The sequence below is a fragment of the Heterodontus francisci genome, chromosome 21 (assembly GCF_036365525.1).
Source record: "Heterodontus francisci isolate sHetFra1 chromosome 21, sHetFra1.hap1, whole genome shotgun sequence".
Lineage (NCBI taxonomy): Eukaryota > Metazoa > Chordata > Chondrichthyes > Heterodontiformes > Heterodontidae > Heterodontus > Heterodontus francisci.
Genome location: NC_090391.1, coordinates 39,663,001 through 39,686,925, shown reverse-complemented (window position 1 = coordinate 39,686,925; position 23,925 = coordinate 39,663,001).

Genomic DNA, 23,925 nt, shown 5'->3' with positions numbered 1-23,925 from the left:
CACAAACTCCCATCGAAATAACCCCGTGAACAGACTCCCATCTAAACAAGCCCGTGAACAGACTCCCAACTAAATATCCCCCCGGGAACAGACTCCCATGTAAATATCCCCATGAACAGACTCCCATCTGAATAATCCCGTGAACAGACTCCCATCTAAATAACCCCCCGTGAACAGACTCCCATCTAAATAACCCCCCGGGAACAGACTCAAATGTAAATAACCCCGTCAACAGACTCCCATCTAAATAACCCCCCGTGAACCGACTCCCATCCAAACAACCACCCGTGAAAAGAATCCCATCGAAATAACCCAACGGCAACAAACTCCGATCTAAATAATGCCCCGTGAACAAACTCCCATCTAAATCACCCGTGAACAGACTCCCATCAAAATAACCCCCCGTGAAGAGTCTCCCATCTAAATAACCCCGTGAACAGACTCCGATCTAAATAACCCCCCGGGAACAGACTCCCATGTAAATAACACCGTGAACAGACTCCCATCTAAATAACCCCGTGAACAGACTCCCAACTCAATAAGCCCCTGTGAACAGACTCCCATCTAAATAACCCCCCGGGAACAGACTCCCATGTAAATATCCCCGTGAACAGACTCCCATCGAAACAAGCCCGTGAACAGACTCCCAACGAAATAACCACCCGGGAACAGACTCCCATGTAAATATCCCCGTGAACAGACTCCCATCTGAATAACCACGTGAACAGACTCCCATCTAAATTACCCCCCGTGAACAGACTCCCATCTAAATAACCCCCCGGGAACAGACTCAAATGTAAATAACCCCGTCAACAGACTCCCATGTAAATAACCCCGTGAACAGACTCCCATCTAAACAAGCCCGTGAACAGACTCCCAACTGAATATCCCCCCGGGAACAGACTCCCATGTAAATATCCCCGTGAACAGACTTCCATCTGAATAACCCCGTGAACAGACTCCCATCTAAATAACCCCCCGTGAACAGACTCCCATCGAAATAACGCCCCGGGAACAGACTCAAATGTAAATAACCCCGTCAACAGACTCCCATCTAAATAACACCCCGTGAACCGACTCCCATCCAAATAACCCACCGTGAACAGACTCCCATCTAAATAATCCCCCGGGAACAGACTACCATCTAAATAAACCGCCGGGAACAGTTTCCCATCTAAATACGCCCTGTGAACAGTCTCCCATCTAAATAAATCTGTGAACAGACTCCCATCTAATTAACCCAGTGAACAGTCTCCCATCTAAATAACCCCCCAAAAACAAACTCCCATCTAAATAACGCCGTGAACAGACTCCCATCTAAATAACCCCCCGTGAACAGACTCCCATCTAAATACCCCCGTGAACTGACTCCCATCTGAATAATCCCCCGGGAACAGACTCCCATCTAAATAACCCCCCGGGAACAGACTCCCATCTAAATAACCCCCCGTGAACAGACTCCCATCTAAATAACGCAACGGGAACAAACTCCCATCTAAATAATCCCCCGTGAACAAACGCCCATCTGCAGAACCCCCCGTGAACAGACTCCCATCTAAATAACCCCGTGAACAGATTCCCATCTAAATAACCCCGTGAACAGACTCCCATCTAAATAACCCCCCGTGAACAGACTCCCATCGAAATACCCCCGTGAACTGACTCCCATCTGAATAATCCCCCGTGAACAGTCTCCCATCTGAATAAAGTCCCGGGAACAGACTCCCATCTAAATAACACACCGGGAACAGACTCCCATCTAAATAACCCCGTGAACAGACTTCCATCTAAATAACCCCGTGAACAGACTCGCATCTAAATAACCCCGTGAACAGACTCCCATCTATATAACCGCCCGGGAGCAGACTCCCATCTAAATAACCACCCGTGAAAAGACTCCCATCTAAATAACCCAACGGCAACAAACTCCCATCTAAATAATCCCTCGTGAACAAACTCCCATCTACATAACACCCCGTGGACAGACTCCCATCTAAATCACCCCTTGAACAGACTCCCATCTAAGTAACACACCGTGAACAGACTCCCATCTAAATAACCCCGCGGGAACTGACTCCGATCAAAATACCCACGTGAACAGACACCCATCTAAATAATCCCCCGTGAACAGACTCCCATCTAAACAACCCCGAGAACAGACTCCCATCAAAATAACCCCCCGTGAAGAGACTCCCATCTGAATAACCCCGTGAACAGATTCCGATTGAAATAACCCCCCGGGAACATGCTCCCATGTAAATAACACCGTGAACAGACTCCCATCTTAATAACCCCGTGAACAGACTCCCAACTAAATAACCCCCCGTGAACAGACTCCCATCTAAATAACCCCCCGCGAACAGACTCCCATGTAAATAACCCCGTGAACAGGCTCCAATCCAAATAACACCGTGAACAGACTCCCATCTAAATAACCCCCCGTGAACAGATTCCCATCTAAAAAACCCCGTGAAATGACTCCCATCTAAATAACCCCGTGAACAGACTCCCATCTAAATAACCCCCCGTGAACAGACGCCCATCTAAATAAACCCACGGTAACATTCTCCCAGCTAAATAACCCTGTGAACAGACTCCCATCTAAATAAGCCCCCGTGAACAGACTCCCATCTAAATAACCCCCCGGGAACAGACTCCCATCTAAATAATCCCCCGGGAACAGACTCCCATCAAAATAACCCCACGGGAACAGACACCCATCGAAATAACACCCCGGGAACAGACTGCCATCTAAATAACCAAGCGGTAACAGACTCCCATTTAAATAACCCCGTGAACAGACTCCCATCTAAATAACCCCCCGTGAACAGACTCCAATCTAAATAACCCCAAGGAACAGACTCCCATCGAAATAAACCCCAGGGAACAAACTCCCATCTAAATAAACCCCGGGAGCAGACTCCCATCTGAATACCGCACCCTTGGAAAAGACTCACATCTAAATAACCGCCCGGGAACAGATGCGCATCTAAATAACCCAAAGGAACAGACTCTCATCTAAATAACCCCCCGTGAACAGACTCCCATCTAAATAACCCCCAAGGAACAGACTCCCATCTGAATAATCCCCCGTGAACAGACTCCCATCTAAATAACCCCGTGAACAGACTCCCATCGAAATAACCCCCCGTGAACGGACTCCCATCTAAATAACCCCCCGGCAACAGACTCCCATCTAAATAATCCCCCGTGAACAGACTCAAATCTAAATAACCCCCCGTGAACAGACTCCCATCTAAATAACCCCCCGTGAACAGACTCCAAAATAAATAACCCCCAGGGAAAAGACTCCCATCTAAATAACCCCCCGTGAACAGACTCCCATCTAAATAACCCCCCGGGAACAGACTCCCATCTAAATAATCCCCCGTGAACAGACTCCCATTTAAATAACCCCCCAGAAACAGACTCCCATCTAAATAACCCCCCGGGAACAGACTCCCATGTAAATAACCCCCCGGGAACAATCTCCCATTTAAATACCCACCCGTGAACAGACTCCCATCTAAAAAATCCCCGGGAACAGACTCCCATCTCAATACCGCACCCTCCAGAAAAGACTCACATCTAAATACCCCCCGGGAACAGATGCGCATCTAAATAACCCCAAGGAACAGACTCTCATCTACATAACCCCCCGTGAACAGACTCCCATCTAAATAACCCAAAAGAAACATACTCCCATCTGAATGCCGCCCCCTCCGGAAAAGACGCAACTCTAAATACCGCCCCCCGGGAAAAGTCTCTCATCTAAATAACCCCCCGTGAACAGACTCCCTTCTAAATAACCCCCGGTGAACAGACTCCCATCCAAATAACACCCCGTGAACAGACTCCCATCTAAATAACCCCCCGGGAACAGACTCTCATCGAAATAACCCCCCGGGAACAGACTCCCATCTAAATAACCCTTCCGGGAACACACTCAGATTTAAATACCACCCCGTGAACAGACTCCCATCTAAATAACCCCCCATGAACAAACTCCCATCTGAATACCGCCCCCTCCGGAAAAGACTCACATCTAAATACCTCTCCCCCCCCCCGGGAACAGACGCCCATCTAAATAACCCCCCGGGAACAGATGCCCATCTAAATAACCCCCAAGGAACAGACTGCCATCTGAATGCCGCCCCCTCCGGAAAAGACTCACCTCTAAATACACCCCCCGTGAACAGACTCCCATCTAAATAACCCCCCGTGAGCAGACTGACATCTAAATAACCCCCCCGTGAACAGACTCCCATCTAAATAACCCCCTGGGAACAGACTCCCATCTAAATACACCCCCGTGAACAGACTCCCATCTAAATAACACCCTGTGAACAGACTCCCATCTAAATACGCCAACGTGAACAGACTCCCATCTAAATAACCCCCAGGGTACAGTCTCCCATCTAAATAACACCCCCAGAACAGACTCCTATTTAAATAACAACGTGAACAGACTCCCATCTAAATAACCCCGAGAACAGACTCCCATATAAATAACCCCGTGAACAGACTCCCATCTAAATAACCCCGTGAAAAGACTCCCTTCTATATAACCCCGTGAACAGACTCCCAACTAAATAAACCCGGGAACAGACTCCATCTAAATAACGCCGTGAACAGACGCCCATCTAAATAACCCCCCGTGAACAGATTCCCATCTAAATAACCGCGAGTGAACAGAGTGCCATCTAAATAAACCCCCGGGAACAGACTCCCAACTAAATAACCCCGTGAACAGACTCCCATCTAAATACCCCACCGTTAACAGACCCCTATCTCAATAACCCCCCGAGAAACAGAATCCCATCTAAATAACCCCCCGGGAACATACTCCCTTCTAAATAAAACCCCGGGAACACACTCCCATGTAAATTACCCCCCGGGAACAGACGACCATAATTATAACCCCGTGAACAGACTCCCATCTAAATAACCCCCGGTGAACAGACTCCCATCTAAATAACCCCCCGTGAACAGTCTCCCATTTAAATAACCCCCCGGGAACAGACTCCCATCGAAATAACCCCCCGGGAACAGACTCCCATCTAAATAACCCCCCGGGAACACACTCCCATTTAAATACCACCCCGTGAACAGACTCCCATCTAAATAACCCCCCATGAACAGACTCCCATCTGATTACCGCGCCCTCCGGAAAAGACTCACATCTAAACACCCACCCGGGAACAGACGCCCATCTAAATAAACCCCCGTGAACAGACTCCCATCTAAGTAAGCCCCAAGGAACAGACTCCTAACTGAATGCCGCCCACTCCGGCAAAGACTCACCTCTAAATACACCCCCCGGGAACAGACTCCCATCTAAATAACCCCCCGTGAGTAGACTCCCTTCTAAATAACCCCCGGTGAACAGACTCCCATCTAAATAACCCCGAGAACAGACTCCCATCTAAATAAACCCGTGAACAGACTCCCATCTAAATAACCCCGTGAAGAGACTCCCATCTAAATAACCTCGAGAACAGACTCCCATCTAAATAACCCCGTGAACAGACTCCCATCTAAATAACCCCGTGAACAGACTCCATCTAAATAACCCCGTGAAGAGACTCCCATCTGAATAACCCCCCGTGAACAGACTCCCATCTTAATAACCGCGCATGAACAGACTCCCATCTCAATAACCCACGGGAACAGACTCCCATCTATATACACCCCTCCCCGTTAACAGACCCCTACCTAAATAACCCCCCGTGAACAGAATCCCATCTAAATAACCCCCCGGGAACAGACTCCCTTCTAAATAAACCCCCGGGAACACGCTCCCATGTAAATTACCCCCCGGGAACAGACTCCCATCTATATAACCCCGTGAACAGACTCCCATCTAAATAAACCGCCGTGAACAGACTCCCAACTAAGTACCCCCCGTGAACAGACTCCCCTCTAAATAACCCCGTGAACAGACTCCCATCTAAATAACCCCCCGTGAACAGACTCCCATCTAAATAACCCCCCATGAACAGACTCCCATCTAAATAACCCTGTGAACAAACTCCCATCTAAATAATCCCCCGGGAACAGACTCCCATCTAAATATGCCCCGGGAACAGTCTCCCATCTTAATAACCCCCCGGGAACAGACTCCCATCTAACTAACCCCGTGAATAGATTCCCATCTAAATAACCCCGTGAACAGATTCCCATCTAAATAACCCCGTGAACAGACTCCCATCTAAATAACCCCGGGAACAGACTCCATCTAAATAACCCCGTGAACAGACTCCCATCTAAATAACCCCGCGTGAACAGACTCCCATCTAAATAAACCCCCGGGAACAGAACCCCATCTAAATAACCCCCCGTGAACAGGCTCCCATCTAAATAACCCCCCGGGAACAGACTCCCATCTAAATAACCCCCCGGGAACAGACTCCCATCTAAATAACCCCCGTGAACAGACTCCCATCTAAATAACCCCGCGGGAACAGACTCCCATCTAAATAACCCCGTGAACAGACTCCCATCCAAATAACCGAGCGGGAACAGACTCCCATCTAAATAACCCCCCGGGAACAGACTGTCATCTAAATAACCCCCCGGGAACAGACTCACATCTAAATAACTCTCCGTGAACAGGCTCCCATCCAAATAACAGAGCGGGAACAGACTCGCATCTAAATAAACCCCCGGGAACAGACTGTCATCTAAATAACACCCCGTGAACAGACTCCCATCTAAATAACCCCCCGGGAACAGACTCCCATCTAAATAACACCCCTGGATCAGACTCCCATCTAAATAACCCCGTGAAAAGACTCCCATCTAAATAACCCCGTGAACAGACTCCCATCTAAATAAACCCGGGAACAGACTCCATCTAAAAAACGCCGTGAACAGACGCCCATCTAAATAACCCCCCGTGAACAGATTCCCATCTAAATAACCGCGAGTGAATAGACTGCCATCTAAATAAACCCTCGGGAATAGACTCCCAACTAAATAACCGCGTGAACAGACTCCCATCTAAATACCCCACCGTTAACAGACCCCTATCTCAATAACCCCCCGTGAACAGAATCCCATCTAAATAACCCCCCGGGAACATACTCCCTTCTAAATAAAACCCCGGGAACACACTCCCATGTAAATTACCCCCCGGGAACAGACGACCATAATTATAACCCCGTGAACAGACTCCCATCTAAATAACCCCCGGTGAACAGACTCCCATCTAAATAACCCCCCGTGAACAGACTCCCATTTAAATAACCCCCGGGAACAGACTCCCATCGAAATAACCCCCCGGGAACAGACTCCCATCTAAATAACCCCTCGGGAACACACACCCATTTAAATACCACCCCGTGAACAGACTCCCATCTAAATAACCCCCCATGAACAGACTCCCATCTGATTACCGCGCCCTCCGGCAAAGACTCACCTCTAAATACACCCCCCGGGAACAGACTCCCATCTAAATAACCCCCCGTAAGTAGACCCCCTTCTAAATAACCCCCGGTGAACAGACTCCCATCTAAATAACCCCGTGAACAGACTCCCATCTAAATAACCCCCGTGAACAGACTCCCATCTAAATAACCTCGAGAACAGACTCCCATCTAAATAACCCCGTGAACAGACTCCCATCTAAATAACCCCGTGAACAGACTCCATCTAAATAACCCCGTGAACAGACTCCCATCTGAATAACCCCCCGTGAACAGACTCCCATCTTAATAACCGCGCATGAACTGACTCCCATCTAAGTATACCCCCGGCAACAGACTCCCAACTAAATAACCCCGTGAACAGACTCCCATCTAAATAACCCCCCGTGAAAAGTCTCCCATCTAAATAACCCCCCGGGAAAAGACTCGATCTCAATAACCCCCGGGAACAGACTCCCATCTATATACACCCCTCCCCGTTAACAGACCCCTACCTTAATAACCCCCCGTGAACAGATTCCCATCTAAATAACCCCCCGGGAACAGACTCCCTTCTAAATAAAACCCCGGGAACACCCTCCCATGTAAATTACCCCCAGGGAACAGACCCCCATCTATATAACCCCATGAACAGACTCCCATCTAAATAAACCACCGTGAACAGACTCCCAACTAAATACCCCCCGTGAACAGACTCCCATCTAAATAACCCCGTGAACAGACTCCCATCTAAATAACCCCCCGTGAACAGACTCCCATCTAAATAACCCCCCATGAACAGACTCCCATCTAAACAACCCTGTGAACAAACTCCCATCTCAATAATCGCCCGGGAAAAGACTCCCATCTAAATACGCCCCGGGAACAGTCTCCCATCTAAATAACCCCCCGGGAACAGACTCCCATCTAAATAACCCCGTGAATAGATTCCCATCTAAATAACCCCGTGAACAGACTCCCATCTAAATAACCCCGTGAACAGACTCCCATCTAAATAACCCCGGGAACAGAATCCATCTAAATAACCCCGTGAACAGACTCCCATCTAAATAACCCCGCGTGAACAGACTCCCATCTAAATAAACCCCCGGGAACAGACCCCCATCTAAATAACCCCCCGTGAACAGACTCCCATCTAAATAACCCCCCGGGAACAGACTCCCATCTAAATAACCCCCCGGGAACAGACTCCCATCTAAATAACCCCCGTGAACAGACTCCCATCTAATTAACCCCGCGGGAACAGACTCCCATCTAAATAACCCCGTGAACAGACTCCCATCTAAATAACCCCGTGAACAGACTCCCATCCAAATAATAGAGCGGGAACAGACTCCCATCTAAATAACCCCCCGGGAACAGACTGTCATCTAAATAACCCCCCGGGAACAGACTCACATCTAAATAACTCCCCGTGAACAGGCTCCCATCCAATTAACCGAGTGGGAACAGACTCCCATCTAAATAAACCCCCGGGAACAGACTGTCATCTAAATAACACCCCGTGAACAGACTCCCATCTAAATAACCCCCCGGGAACAGAATCCCATCTAAATAACACCCCGGGATCAGACTCCCATCTAAATACTACCCCCTACCCCGTGAACAGACTCCCATCTAAGTAACCCCCCGGGACCAGACTCACATCTAAATAACCCCCCGTGAACAGACTCGCATCTAAATAACCCCCCGGGAACAGACTCCCATCTAAATAATCCCCCGTGAACAGACTCCCATCTAAATAACCCCCCGTGAAAAGACTCCCATCTAAGTAACTCCCCGTGAACAGACTCCCATCTAAATAAACCACCTTGAACAGACTCCCATCTAAATAACCCCCCGGGAACAGACTCCCATCTAAATAACCCCCCGTGAACAGATTCCCATCTAAATAACCACGTGAACTGACTCCCATCTAAATAACCCCCCGTGAACAGACTCCCATCTAAATAACCCCGTGAACAGACTCCCATGAAAATAACCAAGTGAACAGACTCCCATCTAAATAACCCCGTGAACAGACTCCCATGTAAATAACGCCGTGAACAGACTCCCATCTAAAAAGCACCGTGAACAGACTCCCATCTAAATACCCCCCCACGTGAATAGACTCCCATCTAAATAACCCCCCGTGAACAGACTCCCATCTAAATAACCACCCGGGAACAGACCCCCATCGAAATAACCCCCCGGGAACTGTCTCCCTTCTAAATAACCCCCTGGGAACACACTCCCATGCAAATAACCCCCGGGAACAGACTCCCATCTATATAACCCCGTGAACAGACTCCCATCTAACTAACCCCGTGAACAGACTCCCATCTAAATAACCCCCCGGGAAAAGACACCCATCTAAATAACCCAGTGCACGGACTCCCAGCTATTTACCACCACCGCCCCCCCCCCCCCCCCGGAAAAGACTCACATCTAAATAACCCCCCGGGCAAAACTCCCATCTAAATAACCCCGTGAACAGACTCCCATCCAAATAAGCCCCCGTGAACAAACTCCCATCTAAATAACCCCCCCGTGAACAAACTCCCATCTAAATAACCCCCCAGGAACAAACTCCCATCTAAATAACCCCGTGAAGAGACTCCCATCTAAATAACCCGCAGTGAACAGACTCCCATCTAAATACCCCCGTGAACTGACTCACATCTGAATAATCCCCCGTGAACTGACTCCCACCTGAATAAAACCCCGAGAACAGACTCCCATCTGAATAACCACGTGAACAGACTCCCATCTAAATAACCCCCCGTGACCAGACTCCCATCTAAATAACCCCCCGGGAACAGACTCCCATGTAAATAACACCGTCAACAGAATCCCATCTAAATAACCCCCCGGGAACAGACAACCATCTAAATAACCCAGTGCACAGATTCCCATCTATTTACCACCACACCCCAGGAAAAGACTCACATCTAAATAACCCCCCGGGCACAAGCTCCCATCTAAATAGCCCCGTGAACAGACTCCCATCTAAATAGGCCCCCGTGAACAAACTCCCATCTAAATAACCCCCCCGTGAACAAACCCCCATCTAAATAACCCCCCAGGAACAAACTCCCATCCAAATAACCCCGTGAACAGACTCCCATCTAAATAACCCACAGTGAAGAGACTCCCATCTAAATACCCCCGTGAACTGACTCCCATCTGAATAATCCCCCGTGAACAGACTCCCATCTGAATAACCCCCCGGGAACAGACACCCATCTAAATAACCCCCCGTGAACAGACTCCCATCAAAGTAATCCCCCGTGAACAGACTCCCATCTAAATAACCCCGTGAACAGACTTCCATCTAAATAATCCCCCGTGAACAGACTCCCATGTAAATATCCCCGAGAACAGACTCCCATCTGAATAACCCCGTGAACAGACTCCCATCTAAATAACCCCCCGTGAACAGACTCCCATCTAAATAACCCCCCGGGAACAGACTCCCAGGTAAATAACACCGTCAACAGACTCCCATCTAAATAACCCCCCGGGAACAGACAACCATCTAAATAACCCAGTGCACGGACTCCCATCTATTTACCACCACCCCCCCGGAAAAGATTCACATCTAAATAACCCCCCGGGCACATATTCCCATCTAAATAAGCCCCCGTGAACAAACTCCCATCTAAATAACACCCCCGTGAACAAACGCCCATCTAAATAACCCCCCAGGAACAAACTCCCATCTAAATAACCCCGTGAACAGACTCCCATCTAAATACCCCCGTGAACTGACTCCCATCTGAATAATCCCCCGTGAACAGACTCCCATCTGAATAACCCCCCGGGAACAGACTCCCATGTAGATAACCCAGTGAACAGACTCCCATCTAAATAACACCGTGAACAGACTCCCATCTAAATAACCCATAGTGAACAGACCCCCATCCAAATACCCCCGTGAACTGACTCCCATCTGAATAATCCCCCGTGAACAGACTCCCATCTAAATAACCCCGTGAACAGACTCCCATGTAAATAACCACGTGAACAGACTCCCATTTAAATAACACCGTGAACAGACTCCTATCTAAATAACCCCGTGAACAGACTCCCATCGAAATAACACCGTGAACAGTCTCCCATCGAAATAACCCCCCGTTAACAGACTCCCATCTAAATAACCACCCGGGAACAGACACCCATCTAAATAACCCCCCGGGAACAGACTCCCTTCTAAATAACCCCGTGAACAGACTCCCATGTAAATAACCCCGTGAACAGACTCCAATCTGAATAACCCCCCGTGAACAGACTCCCAACGAAATAACCCCCCGTGAACAGACTCATACCTAAATACCCCCCGTGAACAGACTCCCATCTAAATAACCCCCCATGAACAGACTCCCATCTAAATAACCCCTTGAACAAACTCCCATCTAAATAACCCCCCAGGAACAGACTCCCATCTAAATACACCCCGTGAACAGACTCCCATCTAAATAACCCCCCGGGAACAGACTCCCATCTAAATAATCCCGTGAACAGATTCCCATCTAAGTAACCCCGTGAACAGACTCCCATCTAAATAAACTCCCGGGAACAGACTCCCATCTAAATAACCCCACTCCCCCCGCCCCCGGGAACAGACACCCATCTAAATAACCCCCCGGGAACAGACTCCCATCTCAATAACCCCATGAACAGACTCCCATCTAAACAATCCCCCGTGAACAGACTCCCAACGAAGTAAACGCCAGGGAACAGACTCCCATCTAAATAACCCCCCGTGAAAAGACTCCCATCTGAATAACCCGCCGGGAACAGACTCCCATCTAAATAACACCCCGTGAACAGGCTCCCATATAAATATCCCCGAGAACAGACTCCCATCTGAATAACCCCCCGTGAACAGACTCCCATCTAAATAACCCCCCGGGAACAGACTCCCATGTAAATAACACCGTCAACAGACTCCCATCTAAATAACCCCCCTGGAACAGACAACCATCTAAATAACCCAGTGCACGGACTCCCATCTATTTACCACCACCCCCCCGGAAAAGACTCTCATCTAAATAACCCCCCGGGCACAAACTCCCATCTAAATAGCCCCGTGAACAGACTCCCATCTAAATAAGCCCCCGTGAACAAACTCCCATCTAAATAGCCCCCACGTGAACAAACTCCCATCTAAATAACCCCCCAGGAACAAACTCCCATCTAAATAACCCCGTGAACAGACTTCCATCTAAATACCCCCGTGAACTGACTCCCATCTGAATAATCCCCCGTGAACAGACTCCCATCTGAATAACCCCCCGGGAACAGACTCCCATCTAAATAATCCCGTGAACAGATTCCCATCTAAGTAACCCCGTGAACAGACTCCCATCTAAATAAACTCCCGGGAACAGACTCCCATCTAAAGAACCCCACTCCCCCCGCCCCCGGGAACAGACACCCATCTAAATAACCCCCCGGGAACAGACTCCCATCTCAATAACCCCATGAACAGACTTCCATCTAAATAACCCCCCGGGAACAGACTCCCATCTAAACAATCCCCCGTGAACAGACTCCCAACGAAGTAAACGCCAGGGAACAGACTCCCATCTAAATAACCCCCCGTGAAAAGACTCCCATCTAAATAACCCCACGTGCACAGACTCCCATCTAAATAAACCACCTTGAACAGACTCCCATCTAAATAACCCCCCGGGAACAGACTCCTATCTAAATAAACCCCCGTGAACAGACTCCCATCTAAATAACCCTCCGGGAACAGACTCCCATCTAAATAATCCCCCGTGAACAGACTCCCATCTAAATAACCCCCCGTGAACAGACTCCCATCTAAATAACCCCCCGTGAAAAGACTCACATCAAAATAATCTCCCGTGAACAGACTCCCATCTAAATAACCCCGCGGGAACAGACTCCCATGTAAATAACACCGTCAACGGACTCCCATCTAAATAACCCCCCGGGAACAGACAACCATCTAAATAACCCAGTGCACGGACTCCCATCTATTTACCACCACCCCCCCGGAAAAGACTCACATCTAAATAACACCCCGGGCACAAACTCCCATCTAAATAGCCCCATGAACAGACACCCATCTAAATAAGCCCCCGTGAACAAACTCCCATCTAAATAACCCCCACGTGAACAAACTCCCATCTAAATAACCCCCCAGGAACAAACTCCCATCTAAATAACCCCGTGAACAGACTCCCATCTAAATACCCCCGTGAACTGACTCCCATCTGAATAATCCCCCGTGAACAGACTCCCATCTGAATAACCCCCCGGGAACAGACTCCCATCTAAATAATCCCGTGAACAGATTCCCATCTAAGTAACCCCGTGAACAGACTCCCATCTAAATAAACTCCCGGGAACAGACTCCCATCTAAATAACCCCACTCCCCCCGCCCCCGGGAACAGACACCCATCTAAATAATCCCCCGGGAACAGACTCCCATCTCAATAACCCCATGAACAGACTTCCATCTAAATAACCCCCCGGGAACAGACTCCCATCTAAACAATCCCCCGTGAACAGACTCCCAACGAAGTAAACGCCAGGGAACAGACTCCCATCTAAATAACCCCCCGTGAAAAGACTCCTATCTAAAGAAACCCCCGTGAACAGACTCACATCAAAATAATCTCCCGTGAACAGACTCCCATCTAAATAACCCCGTGAACAGACTCCCATCTAAATAACCCCCGTGAACAGACTCCCATGTAAATATCCCCGAGAACAGACTCCCATCTGAATAACCCCGTGAACAGACTCCCATCTAAATAACCCCCCGTGAACAGACTCCCATCTAAATAACCCCCCGGGAACAGACTCCCATGTAAATAACACCGTCAACGGACTCCCATCTAAATAACCCCCCGGGAACAGACAACCATCTAAATAACCCAGTGCACGGACTCCCATCTATTTACCACCACCCCCCCGGAAACGACTCACATCTAAATAACCCCCCGGGCACAAACTCCCATCTAAATAGCCCCATGAACAGATACCCATCTAAATAAGCCCCCGTGAACAAACTCCCATCTAAATAACCCCCACGTGAACAAACTCCCATCTAAATAACCCCCCAGGAACAAACTCCCATCTAAATAACCCCTTGAACAGACTCCCATCTAAATAACCCCCCGGGAACAGACTCCCATCTAAATAAACCCCCGTGAACAGACTCCCATCTAAATAACCCTCCGGGAACAGACTCCCATCTAAATAATCCCCCGTGAACAGACTCCCATCTAAATAACCCCCCGTGAACAGACTCCCATCGAAATAATCCCCCGTGAACAGACTCCCATCTAAATAACCCCGTGAACAGACTCCCATCTAAATAACCCCCCGTGAACAGACTCCCATGTCAATAACCCCGTGAACAGACTCCCATCTAAATAACACCGTGAACAGTCTCCTGTCTAAATAACCCCGTGAACAGACTCCCATCTAAATAACCCCCCGTGAACAGACTCCCATCCAAATAACCCCGTGAACAAACTCCCATCTAAAAAAACCCCCATGAACAGACTCCCATCGAAATAACACCGTGAACAGTCTCCCAACGAAATAACCCCCCGTTAACAGACTCCCATCTAAATAACCACCCGGGAACAGACACCCATCTAAATAACCCCCCCGGAACAGACTCCCTTCTAAATAACCCCGTGAACAGACTCCAATCTGAATAACCCCCCGTGAACAGACTCCCAACTAAATAACCCCCCGTGAACTGACTCACAACTAAATACCCCCCGTGAACAGAGTTCCATCTAAATTACCCCGTGAACAGACTCCCATCTAAATAACCCCCCATGAACAGACTCCCATCTAAATAACCCCTTGAACAAACTCCCATCTAAATAGCAGCACAGTGGCGCAGTGGTTAGCACCGCAGCCTCACAGCTCCAGGGACCCGGGTTCGATTCTGGGTACTGCCTGTGTGGAGTTTGCAAGTTCTCCCTGTGTCTGCGTGGGTTTTCTCCGGGTGCTCCGGTTTCCTCCCACAAGCCAAAAGACTTGCAGGTTGGTAGGTAAATTGGCCACTATAAATTGTCACTAGTATAGGTAGGTGGTAGGGAAATACAGGGGCAGGTGGGGATGTTTGGTAGGAATATGGGATTAATGTAGGATTAGTATAAATGGGTGGTTGATGGTCGGCACAGACTCGGTGGGCCGAAGGGCCTGTTTCAGTGCTGTATCTCTAATCTAATCTAATCAACCCCCCGGGAACAGACTCCCATCTAAATAATCCCGTGAACAGATTCCCATCTAAATAACCCCGTGAACAGACTCCCATCTGAATAACCACCCGGGAACAGTCTCCCATCTAAATAATCCCGTGAACAGATTCCCATCTAAATAACCCCGTGAACAGACTCCCATCTGAATAACCCCGTGAACAGACTCCCATCTAAAAAAACCCCCGTGAACAGACTCCCATCTAAATAAACCCGCGTGTACAGACTCCCATCTAAATAAACCCCCGGGAACAGACTCCCATCTAAATAACCCCATGAACATACTTCCATCTAAATAACCCCCCGGGAACAGACTCCCATCTAAATAATCCCCCGTGAACAGACTCCCAACGAAGTAAACCCCAGGGAACGGACTCCCATCTAAATAACCCCCGTGAAAAGACTCCCATCTAAATAAACCACCTTGAACAGACTCCCATCTAAATAACCCCCCGGGAACAGACTCCCATCTAAATAAACCCCCGTGAACAGACTCCCATCTAAATAACCCTCCGGGAACAGACTCCCATCTAAATAATCCCCCGTGAACAGACTCCCATATAAATAACCCCCCGTGAACAGACTCCCATCTAAATAACCCCCCGTGAACAGACTCCCATCAAAATAATCTCCCGTGAACAGACTCCCATCTAAATAACACCCCGTGAACAGACTCCCATGTAAATATCCCCGAGAACAGACTCCCATCTGAATAACCCCCCGTGAACAGACTCCCATCTAAATAACCCCCCGGGAACAGACTCCCATGTAAATAACACCGTCAACAGACTCCCATCTAAATAACCCCCCGGGAACAGACAACCATCTAAATAACCCAGTGCACGGACTCCCATCTATTTACCACCACCCCCCCGGAAAAGACTCTCATCTAAATAACCCCCCGGGCACAAACTCCCATCTAAATAGCCCCGTGAACAGACTCCCATCTAAATAAGCCCCCGTGAACAAACTCCCATCTAAATAGCCCCCCAGGAACAAACTCCCATCTAAATAACCCCGTGAACAGACTCCCATCTAAATACCCCCGTGAACTGACTCCCATCTGAATAATCCCCCGTGAACAGACTCCCATCTGAATAACCCCCCGGGAACAGACTCCCATGTATATAACCCAGTGAACAGACTCCCATCTAAATAACACCGTGAACAGACTCCCATCTAAATAACCCACAGTGAACAGACTCCCATCTAAATACCCCCGTGAACTGACTCCCATCTGAATAATCCCACGTGAACAGACTCCCATCTAAATAACCCCGTGAACAGACTCCCATCTAAATAACACCGTGAACAGACTCCCATCTAAATAACCCCGTGAACAGACCCCCATCTAAATAACCCCCCGTGAACAGACTCCCATCCAAATAACCCCGTGAACAAACTCCCATCTAAATAACACCCCGTGAACAGACTCCCATCGAAATAACACCGTGAACAGACTCCCATCGAAATAACCCCCCGTTAACAGACTCCCATCTAAATAACCACCCGGGAACAGACACCCATCTAAATAACCCCCCGGGAACAGACTCCCTTCTAAATAACCCCGTGAACAGACTCCCATGTAAATAACCCCGTGAACAGACTCCAATCTGTATAACCCCCCGTGAACAGACTCCCATCTAAATAACCCCCCGTGAACAGACTCACAACTAAATACCCCCCGTGAACAAAGTTCCATCTAAATAACCCCGTGAACAGTCTCCCATCTAAATAACCCCCCATGAACAGATTCCCATCTAAATAACCCCTTGAACAAACTCCCATCTAAATAACCCCCCGGGAACAGAATCCCATCTAAATGCACCCCGTGAACAGGCTCCCATCTAAATAACCCCCCGGGAACAGTCTCCCATCTAAATAACCCCGTGAACAGATTCCCATCTAAATAATCCTCCGTGAACAGACTCCCAACGAAGTAAACCCCAGGGAACAGACTCCCATCTGAATAACCCCGTGAACAGACTCCCATCTGAAAAACCCTCCGTGAACAGACTCCCATCTAAATAAACCCGCGTGTGCAGACTCCCATCTAAATAAACCCCCGGTAACAGCCTCCCAGCTACATAACCCCGTGAACAGACTCCCATCTAAATAACACCCCGGGAACAGACTCCCATCTAAATAACCCCCCCGGGAACAGACTCCCATTTAAATAACCCCACCCCCCCCCCCCCCGGGAACTGACACCCATCTAAATAACCCCCCGGGAACAGACTCCCATCTAAATAACCCCATGAACAGACTTCCATCTAAATAACCCCCCGGGAACAGACTCCCATCTAAATAATCCCCCGTGAACAGACTCCCAACGAAGTAAACCCCAGGGAACAGACTCCCATCTAAGCAACTCCCCGGGAACAGACTCGAATCTAAATAACACCCCGTGAACAGACTCCCATCTAAATAACCCCCCGGGATCAGACTCCCATCTAAATACTCCCCCCCCCACGTGAACAGACTCCCATCCAAGTAACCCCCCGGGAACAGACTCCCATCTAAATAACACCCCGTGAACAGACTCCCATCTAAATAACCCCCCGTGAACAGACTCCCATCTAAATAACCCCCCAGGAACAGACACCCATTTAAATAATCCCCCGTGAACAGACTCCCATCTAAATAACCCCATGAACAGACTTCCATCTAAATAACCCCCCGGGAACAGACTCCCATCTAAATAATCCCCCGTGAACAGACTCCCAACGAAGTAAACCCCAGGGAACAGACTCCCATCTAAATAACTCTCCGGGAACAGACTCCCATCTAAGCAACTCCCCGGGAACAGACTCGAATCTAAATAACACCCCGTGAACAGACTCCCATCTAAATAACCCCCCGGGATCAGACTCCCATCTAAATACTCCCCCCCCCACGTGAACAGACTCCCATCCAAGTAACCCCCCGGGAACAGACTCCCATCCAAATAACACCCCGTGAACAGACTCCCATCTAAATAACCCCCCGTGAACAGACTCCCATCTAAATAACCCCCCAGGAACAGACACCCATTTAAATAATCCCCCGTGAACAGACTCCCATCTAAATAACCCCCCGTGAAAATACTCCCATCTAAATAACACCCCGTGAACAGACTCCCATCTAAATAAACCACCTTGAACAGACTCCCATCTAAATAAACCCCCGGGAACAGACTCCCATCTAAATAACCCCCCGTGAACAGACTCCCATCTGAATAACCCTCCGGGAACAGACTCCCATCTAAATAAACCCCCGTGAACAGACTCCCATCTAAATAACCCCCCGTGAACAGACTCCCATCGAAATAACCCCCCGTGAACAGACTGCCATCGAAATAATCCCCCGTGAACAGACTCCCATCTAAATAACCCCGTGAACAGACTCCCATCTGAATAATCCCCCGTGAACAGACTCCCATCTGAATAACCCCCCGGGAACAGACTCCCATGTATATAACCCAGTGAACAGACTCCCATCTAAATAACACCGTGAACAGACTCCCATCTAAATAACCCACAGTGAACAGACTCCCATCTAAATACCCCCGTGAACTGACTCCCATCTGAATAATCCCACGTGAACAGACTCCCATCTAAATAACCCCGTGAACAGACTCCCATCTAAATAACACCGTGAACAGACTCCCATCTAAATAACCCCGTGAACAAACTCCCATCTAAATAACACCCCGTGAACAGACTCCCATCGAAATAACACCGTGAACAGACTCCCATCGAAATAACCCCCCGTTAACAGACGCCCATCTAAATAACCACCCGGGAACAGACACCCATCTAAATAACCCCCCGGGAACAGACTCCCTTCTAAATAACCCCGTGAACAGACTCCCATGTAAATAACCCCGTGAACAGACTCCAATCTGTATAACCCCACGTGAACAGACTCCCATCTAAATAACCCCCCGTGAACAGACTCACAACTAAATACCCCCCGTGAACAAAGTTCCATCAAAATAACCCCGTGAACAGTCTCCCATCTATATAACCCCCCATGAACAGACTCCCATCTAAATAACCCCTTGAACAAACTCCCATCTAAATAACCCCCCGGGAACAGAATCCCATCTAAATGCACCCCGTGAACAGTCTCCCATCTAAATAACCCCCCGGGAACAGTCTCCCATCTAAATAACCCCGTGAACAGATTCCCATCTAAATAATCCTTCGGAACAGACTCCCAACGAAGTAAACCCCAGGGAACAGACTCCCATCTGAATAACCCCGTGAACAGACTCCCATCTGAAAAACCCTCCGTGAACAGACTCCCATCTAAATAAACCCGCGTGTGCAGACTCCCATCTAAATAAACCCCCGGTAACAGCCTCCCAGCTACATAACCCCGTGAACAGACTCCCATCTAAATAACACCCCGGGAACAGACTCCCATCTAAATAACCCCCCCGGGAACAGACTCCCATTTAAATAACCCCACCCCCCCCCCCCCGGGAACAGACACCCATCTAAATAACCCCATGGGAACAGACTCCCATCTAAATAACCCCATGAACAGACTTCCATCTAAATAACCCCCCGGGAACAGACTCCCATCTAAATAATCCCCCGTGAACAGACTCCCAACGAAGTAAACCCCAGGGAACAGACTCCCATCTAAATAACTCTCCGGGAACAGACTCCCATCTAAGCAACTCCCCGGGAACAGACTCGAATCTAAATAACACCCCGTGAACAGTCTCCCATCTAAATAACCCCCCATGAACAGATTCCCATCTAAATAACCCCTTGAACAAACTCCCATCTAAATAACCCCCCGGGAACAGAATCCCATCTAAATGCACCCCGTGAACAGTCTCCCATCTAAATAACCCCCCGGGAACAGTCTCCCATCTAAATAACCCCGTGAACAGATTCCCATCTAAATAATCCTCCGTGAACAGACTCCCAACGAAGTAAACCCCAGGGAACAGACTCCCATCTGAATAACCCCGTGAACAGACTCCCATCTGAAAAACCCTCCGTGAACAGACTCCCATCTAAATAAACCCGCGTGTGCAGACTCCCATCTAAATAACACCCCGGGAACAGACTCCCATCTAAATAACCCCCCCGGGAACAGACTCCCATTTAAATAACCCCACCCCCCCCCCCCCCGGGAACAGACACCCATCTAAATAACCCCCCGGGAACAGACTCCCATCTAAATAACCCCATGAACAGACTTCCATCTAAATAACCCCCCGGGAACAGACTCCCATCTAAATAATCCCCCGTGAACAGACTCCCAACGAAGTAAACCCCAGGGAACAGACTCCCATCTAAATAACTCTCCGGGAACAGACTCCCATCGAAGCAACTCCCCGGGAACAGACTCGAATCTAAATAACACCCCGTGAACAGACTCCCATCTAAATAACCCCCCGGGATCAGACTCCCATCTAAATACTCCCCCCCCCCACGTGAACAGACTCCCATCCAAGTAACCCCCCGGGAACAGACTCCCATCTAAATAACACCCCGTGAACAGACTCCCATCTAAATAACCCCCCAGGAACAGACACCCATTTAAATAATCCCCCGTGAACAGACTCCCATCTAAATAACCCCATGAACAGACTTCCATCTAAATAACCCCCCGGGAACAGACTCCCATCTAAATAATCCCCCGTGAACAGACTCCCAACGAAGTAAACCCCAGGGAACAGACTCCCATCTAAATAACTCTCCGGGAACAGACTCCCATCTAAGCAACTCCCCGGGAACAGACTCGAATCTAAATAACACCCCGTGAACAGACTCCCATCTAAATAACCCCCCGGGATCAGACTCCCATCTAAATACTCCCCCCCCCCCACGTGAACAGACTCCCATCCAAGTAACCCCCCGGGAACAGACTCCCATCCAAATAACACCCCGTGAACAGACTCCCATCTAAATAACCCCCCGTGAACAGACTCCCATCTAAATAACCCCCCAGGAACAGACACCCATTTAAATAATCCCCCGTGAACAGACTCCCATCTAAATAACCCCCCGTGAACGGACTCCCATCTAAATAACCCCCCAGGAACAGACACCCATTTAAATAATCCCCCGTGAACAGACTCCCATCTAAATAAACCACCTTGAACAGACTCCCATCTAAATAAACCCCCGGGAACAGACTCCCATCTAAATAACCCCCCGTGAACAGACTCCCATCTGAATAACCCTCCGGGAACAGACTCCCATCTAAATAAACCCCGGTGAACAGACTCCCATCTAAATAACCCCCCGTGAACAGACTCCCATCGAAATAACCCCCCGTGAACAGACTGCCATCGAAATAATCCCCCGTGAACAGACTCCCATCTAAATAACCCCGTGAACAGACTCCCATCTGAATAATCCCCCGTGAACAGACTCCCATCTGAATAACCCCCCGGGAACAGACTCCCATGTATATAACCCAGTGAACAGACTCCCATCTAAATAACACCGTGAACAGACTCCCATCTAAATAACCCACAGTGAACAGACTCCCATCTAAATACCCCCGTGAACTGACTCCCATCTGAATAATCCCACGTGAACAGACTCCCATCTAAATAACCCCGTGAACAGACTCCCATCTAAATAACACCGTGAACAGACTCCCATCTAAATAACCCCGTGAACAAACTCCCATCTAAATAACACCCCGTGAACAGACTCCCATCGAAATAACACCGTGAACAGACTCCCATCGAAATAACCCCCCGTTAACAGACGCCCATCTAAATAACCACCCGGGAACAGACACCCATCTAAATAACCCCCCGGGAACAGACTCCCTTCTAAATAACCCCGTGAACAGACTCCCATGTAAATAACCCCGTGAACAGACTCCAATCTGTATAACCCCACGTGAACAGACTCCCATCTAAATAACCCCCCGTGAACAGACTCACAACTAAATACCCCCCGTGAACAAAGTTCCATCTAAATAACCCCGTGAACAGTCTCCCATCTAAATAACCCCCCATGAACAGACTCCCACCTAAATAACCCCTTGAACAAACTCCCATCTAAATAACCCCCCGGGAACAGAATCCCATCTAAATGCACCCCGTGAACAGTCTCCCATCTAAATAACCCCCCGGGAGCAGTCTCCCATCTAAATAACCCCGTGAACAGATTCCCATCTAAATAATCCTTCGGAACAGACTCCCAACGAAGTAAACCCCAGGGAACAGACTCCCATCTGAATAACCCCGTGAACAGACTCCCATCTGAAAAACCCTCCGTGAACAGACTCCCATCTAAATAAACCCGCGTGTGCAGACTCCCATCTAAATAAACCCCCGGTAACAGCCTCCCAGCTGCATAACCCCGTGAACAGACTCCCATCTAAATAACACCCCGGGAACACACTCCCATCTAAATAACCCCCCCGGGAACAGACTCCCATTTAAATAACCCCACCCCCCCCCCCCGGGAACAGACACCCATCTAAATAACCCCATGGGAACAGACTCCCATCTAAATAACCCCATGAACAGACTTCCATCTAAATAACCCCCCGGGAACAGACTCCCATCTAAATAATCCCCCGTGAACAGACTCCCAACGAAGTAAACCCCAGGGAACAGACTCCCATCTAAATAACTCTCCGGGAACAGACTCCCATCTAAGCAACTCCCCGGGAACAGACTCGAATCTAAATAACACCCCGTGAACAGACTCCCATCTAAATAACCCCCCGGGATCAGACTCCCATCTAAATACTCCCCCCCCACGTGAACAGACTCCCATCCAAGTAACGCCCCGGGAACAGACTCCCATCTAAATAACCCCCCGTGAACAGACTCCCATCTAAATTACCCCCCGTGAACAGACTCCCATCTAAATAACAACCCGGGAACAGACACCCATCTAAATAATCCCCCGTGAACAGACTCCCATCTAAATAACCCCCCGTGAAAATACTCCCATCTAAATAACACCCCGTGAACAGACTCCCATCTAAATAAACCACCTTGAACAGACTCCCATCTAAATAAACCCCCGGGAACAGACTCCCATCTAAATAACCCCCCGTGAACAGACTCCCATCTGAATAACCCTCCGGGAACAGACTCCCATCTAAATGAACCCCCGTGAACAGACTCCCATCTAAATAACCCCCCGTGAACAGACTCCCATCTAAATAACCCCCCGTGAACAGACTGCCATCGAAATAATCCCCCGTGAACAGAGTCCCATCTAAATAATCCCCCGTGAACAGACTCCCATCTGAATAACCCCCCGGGAACAGACTCCCA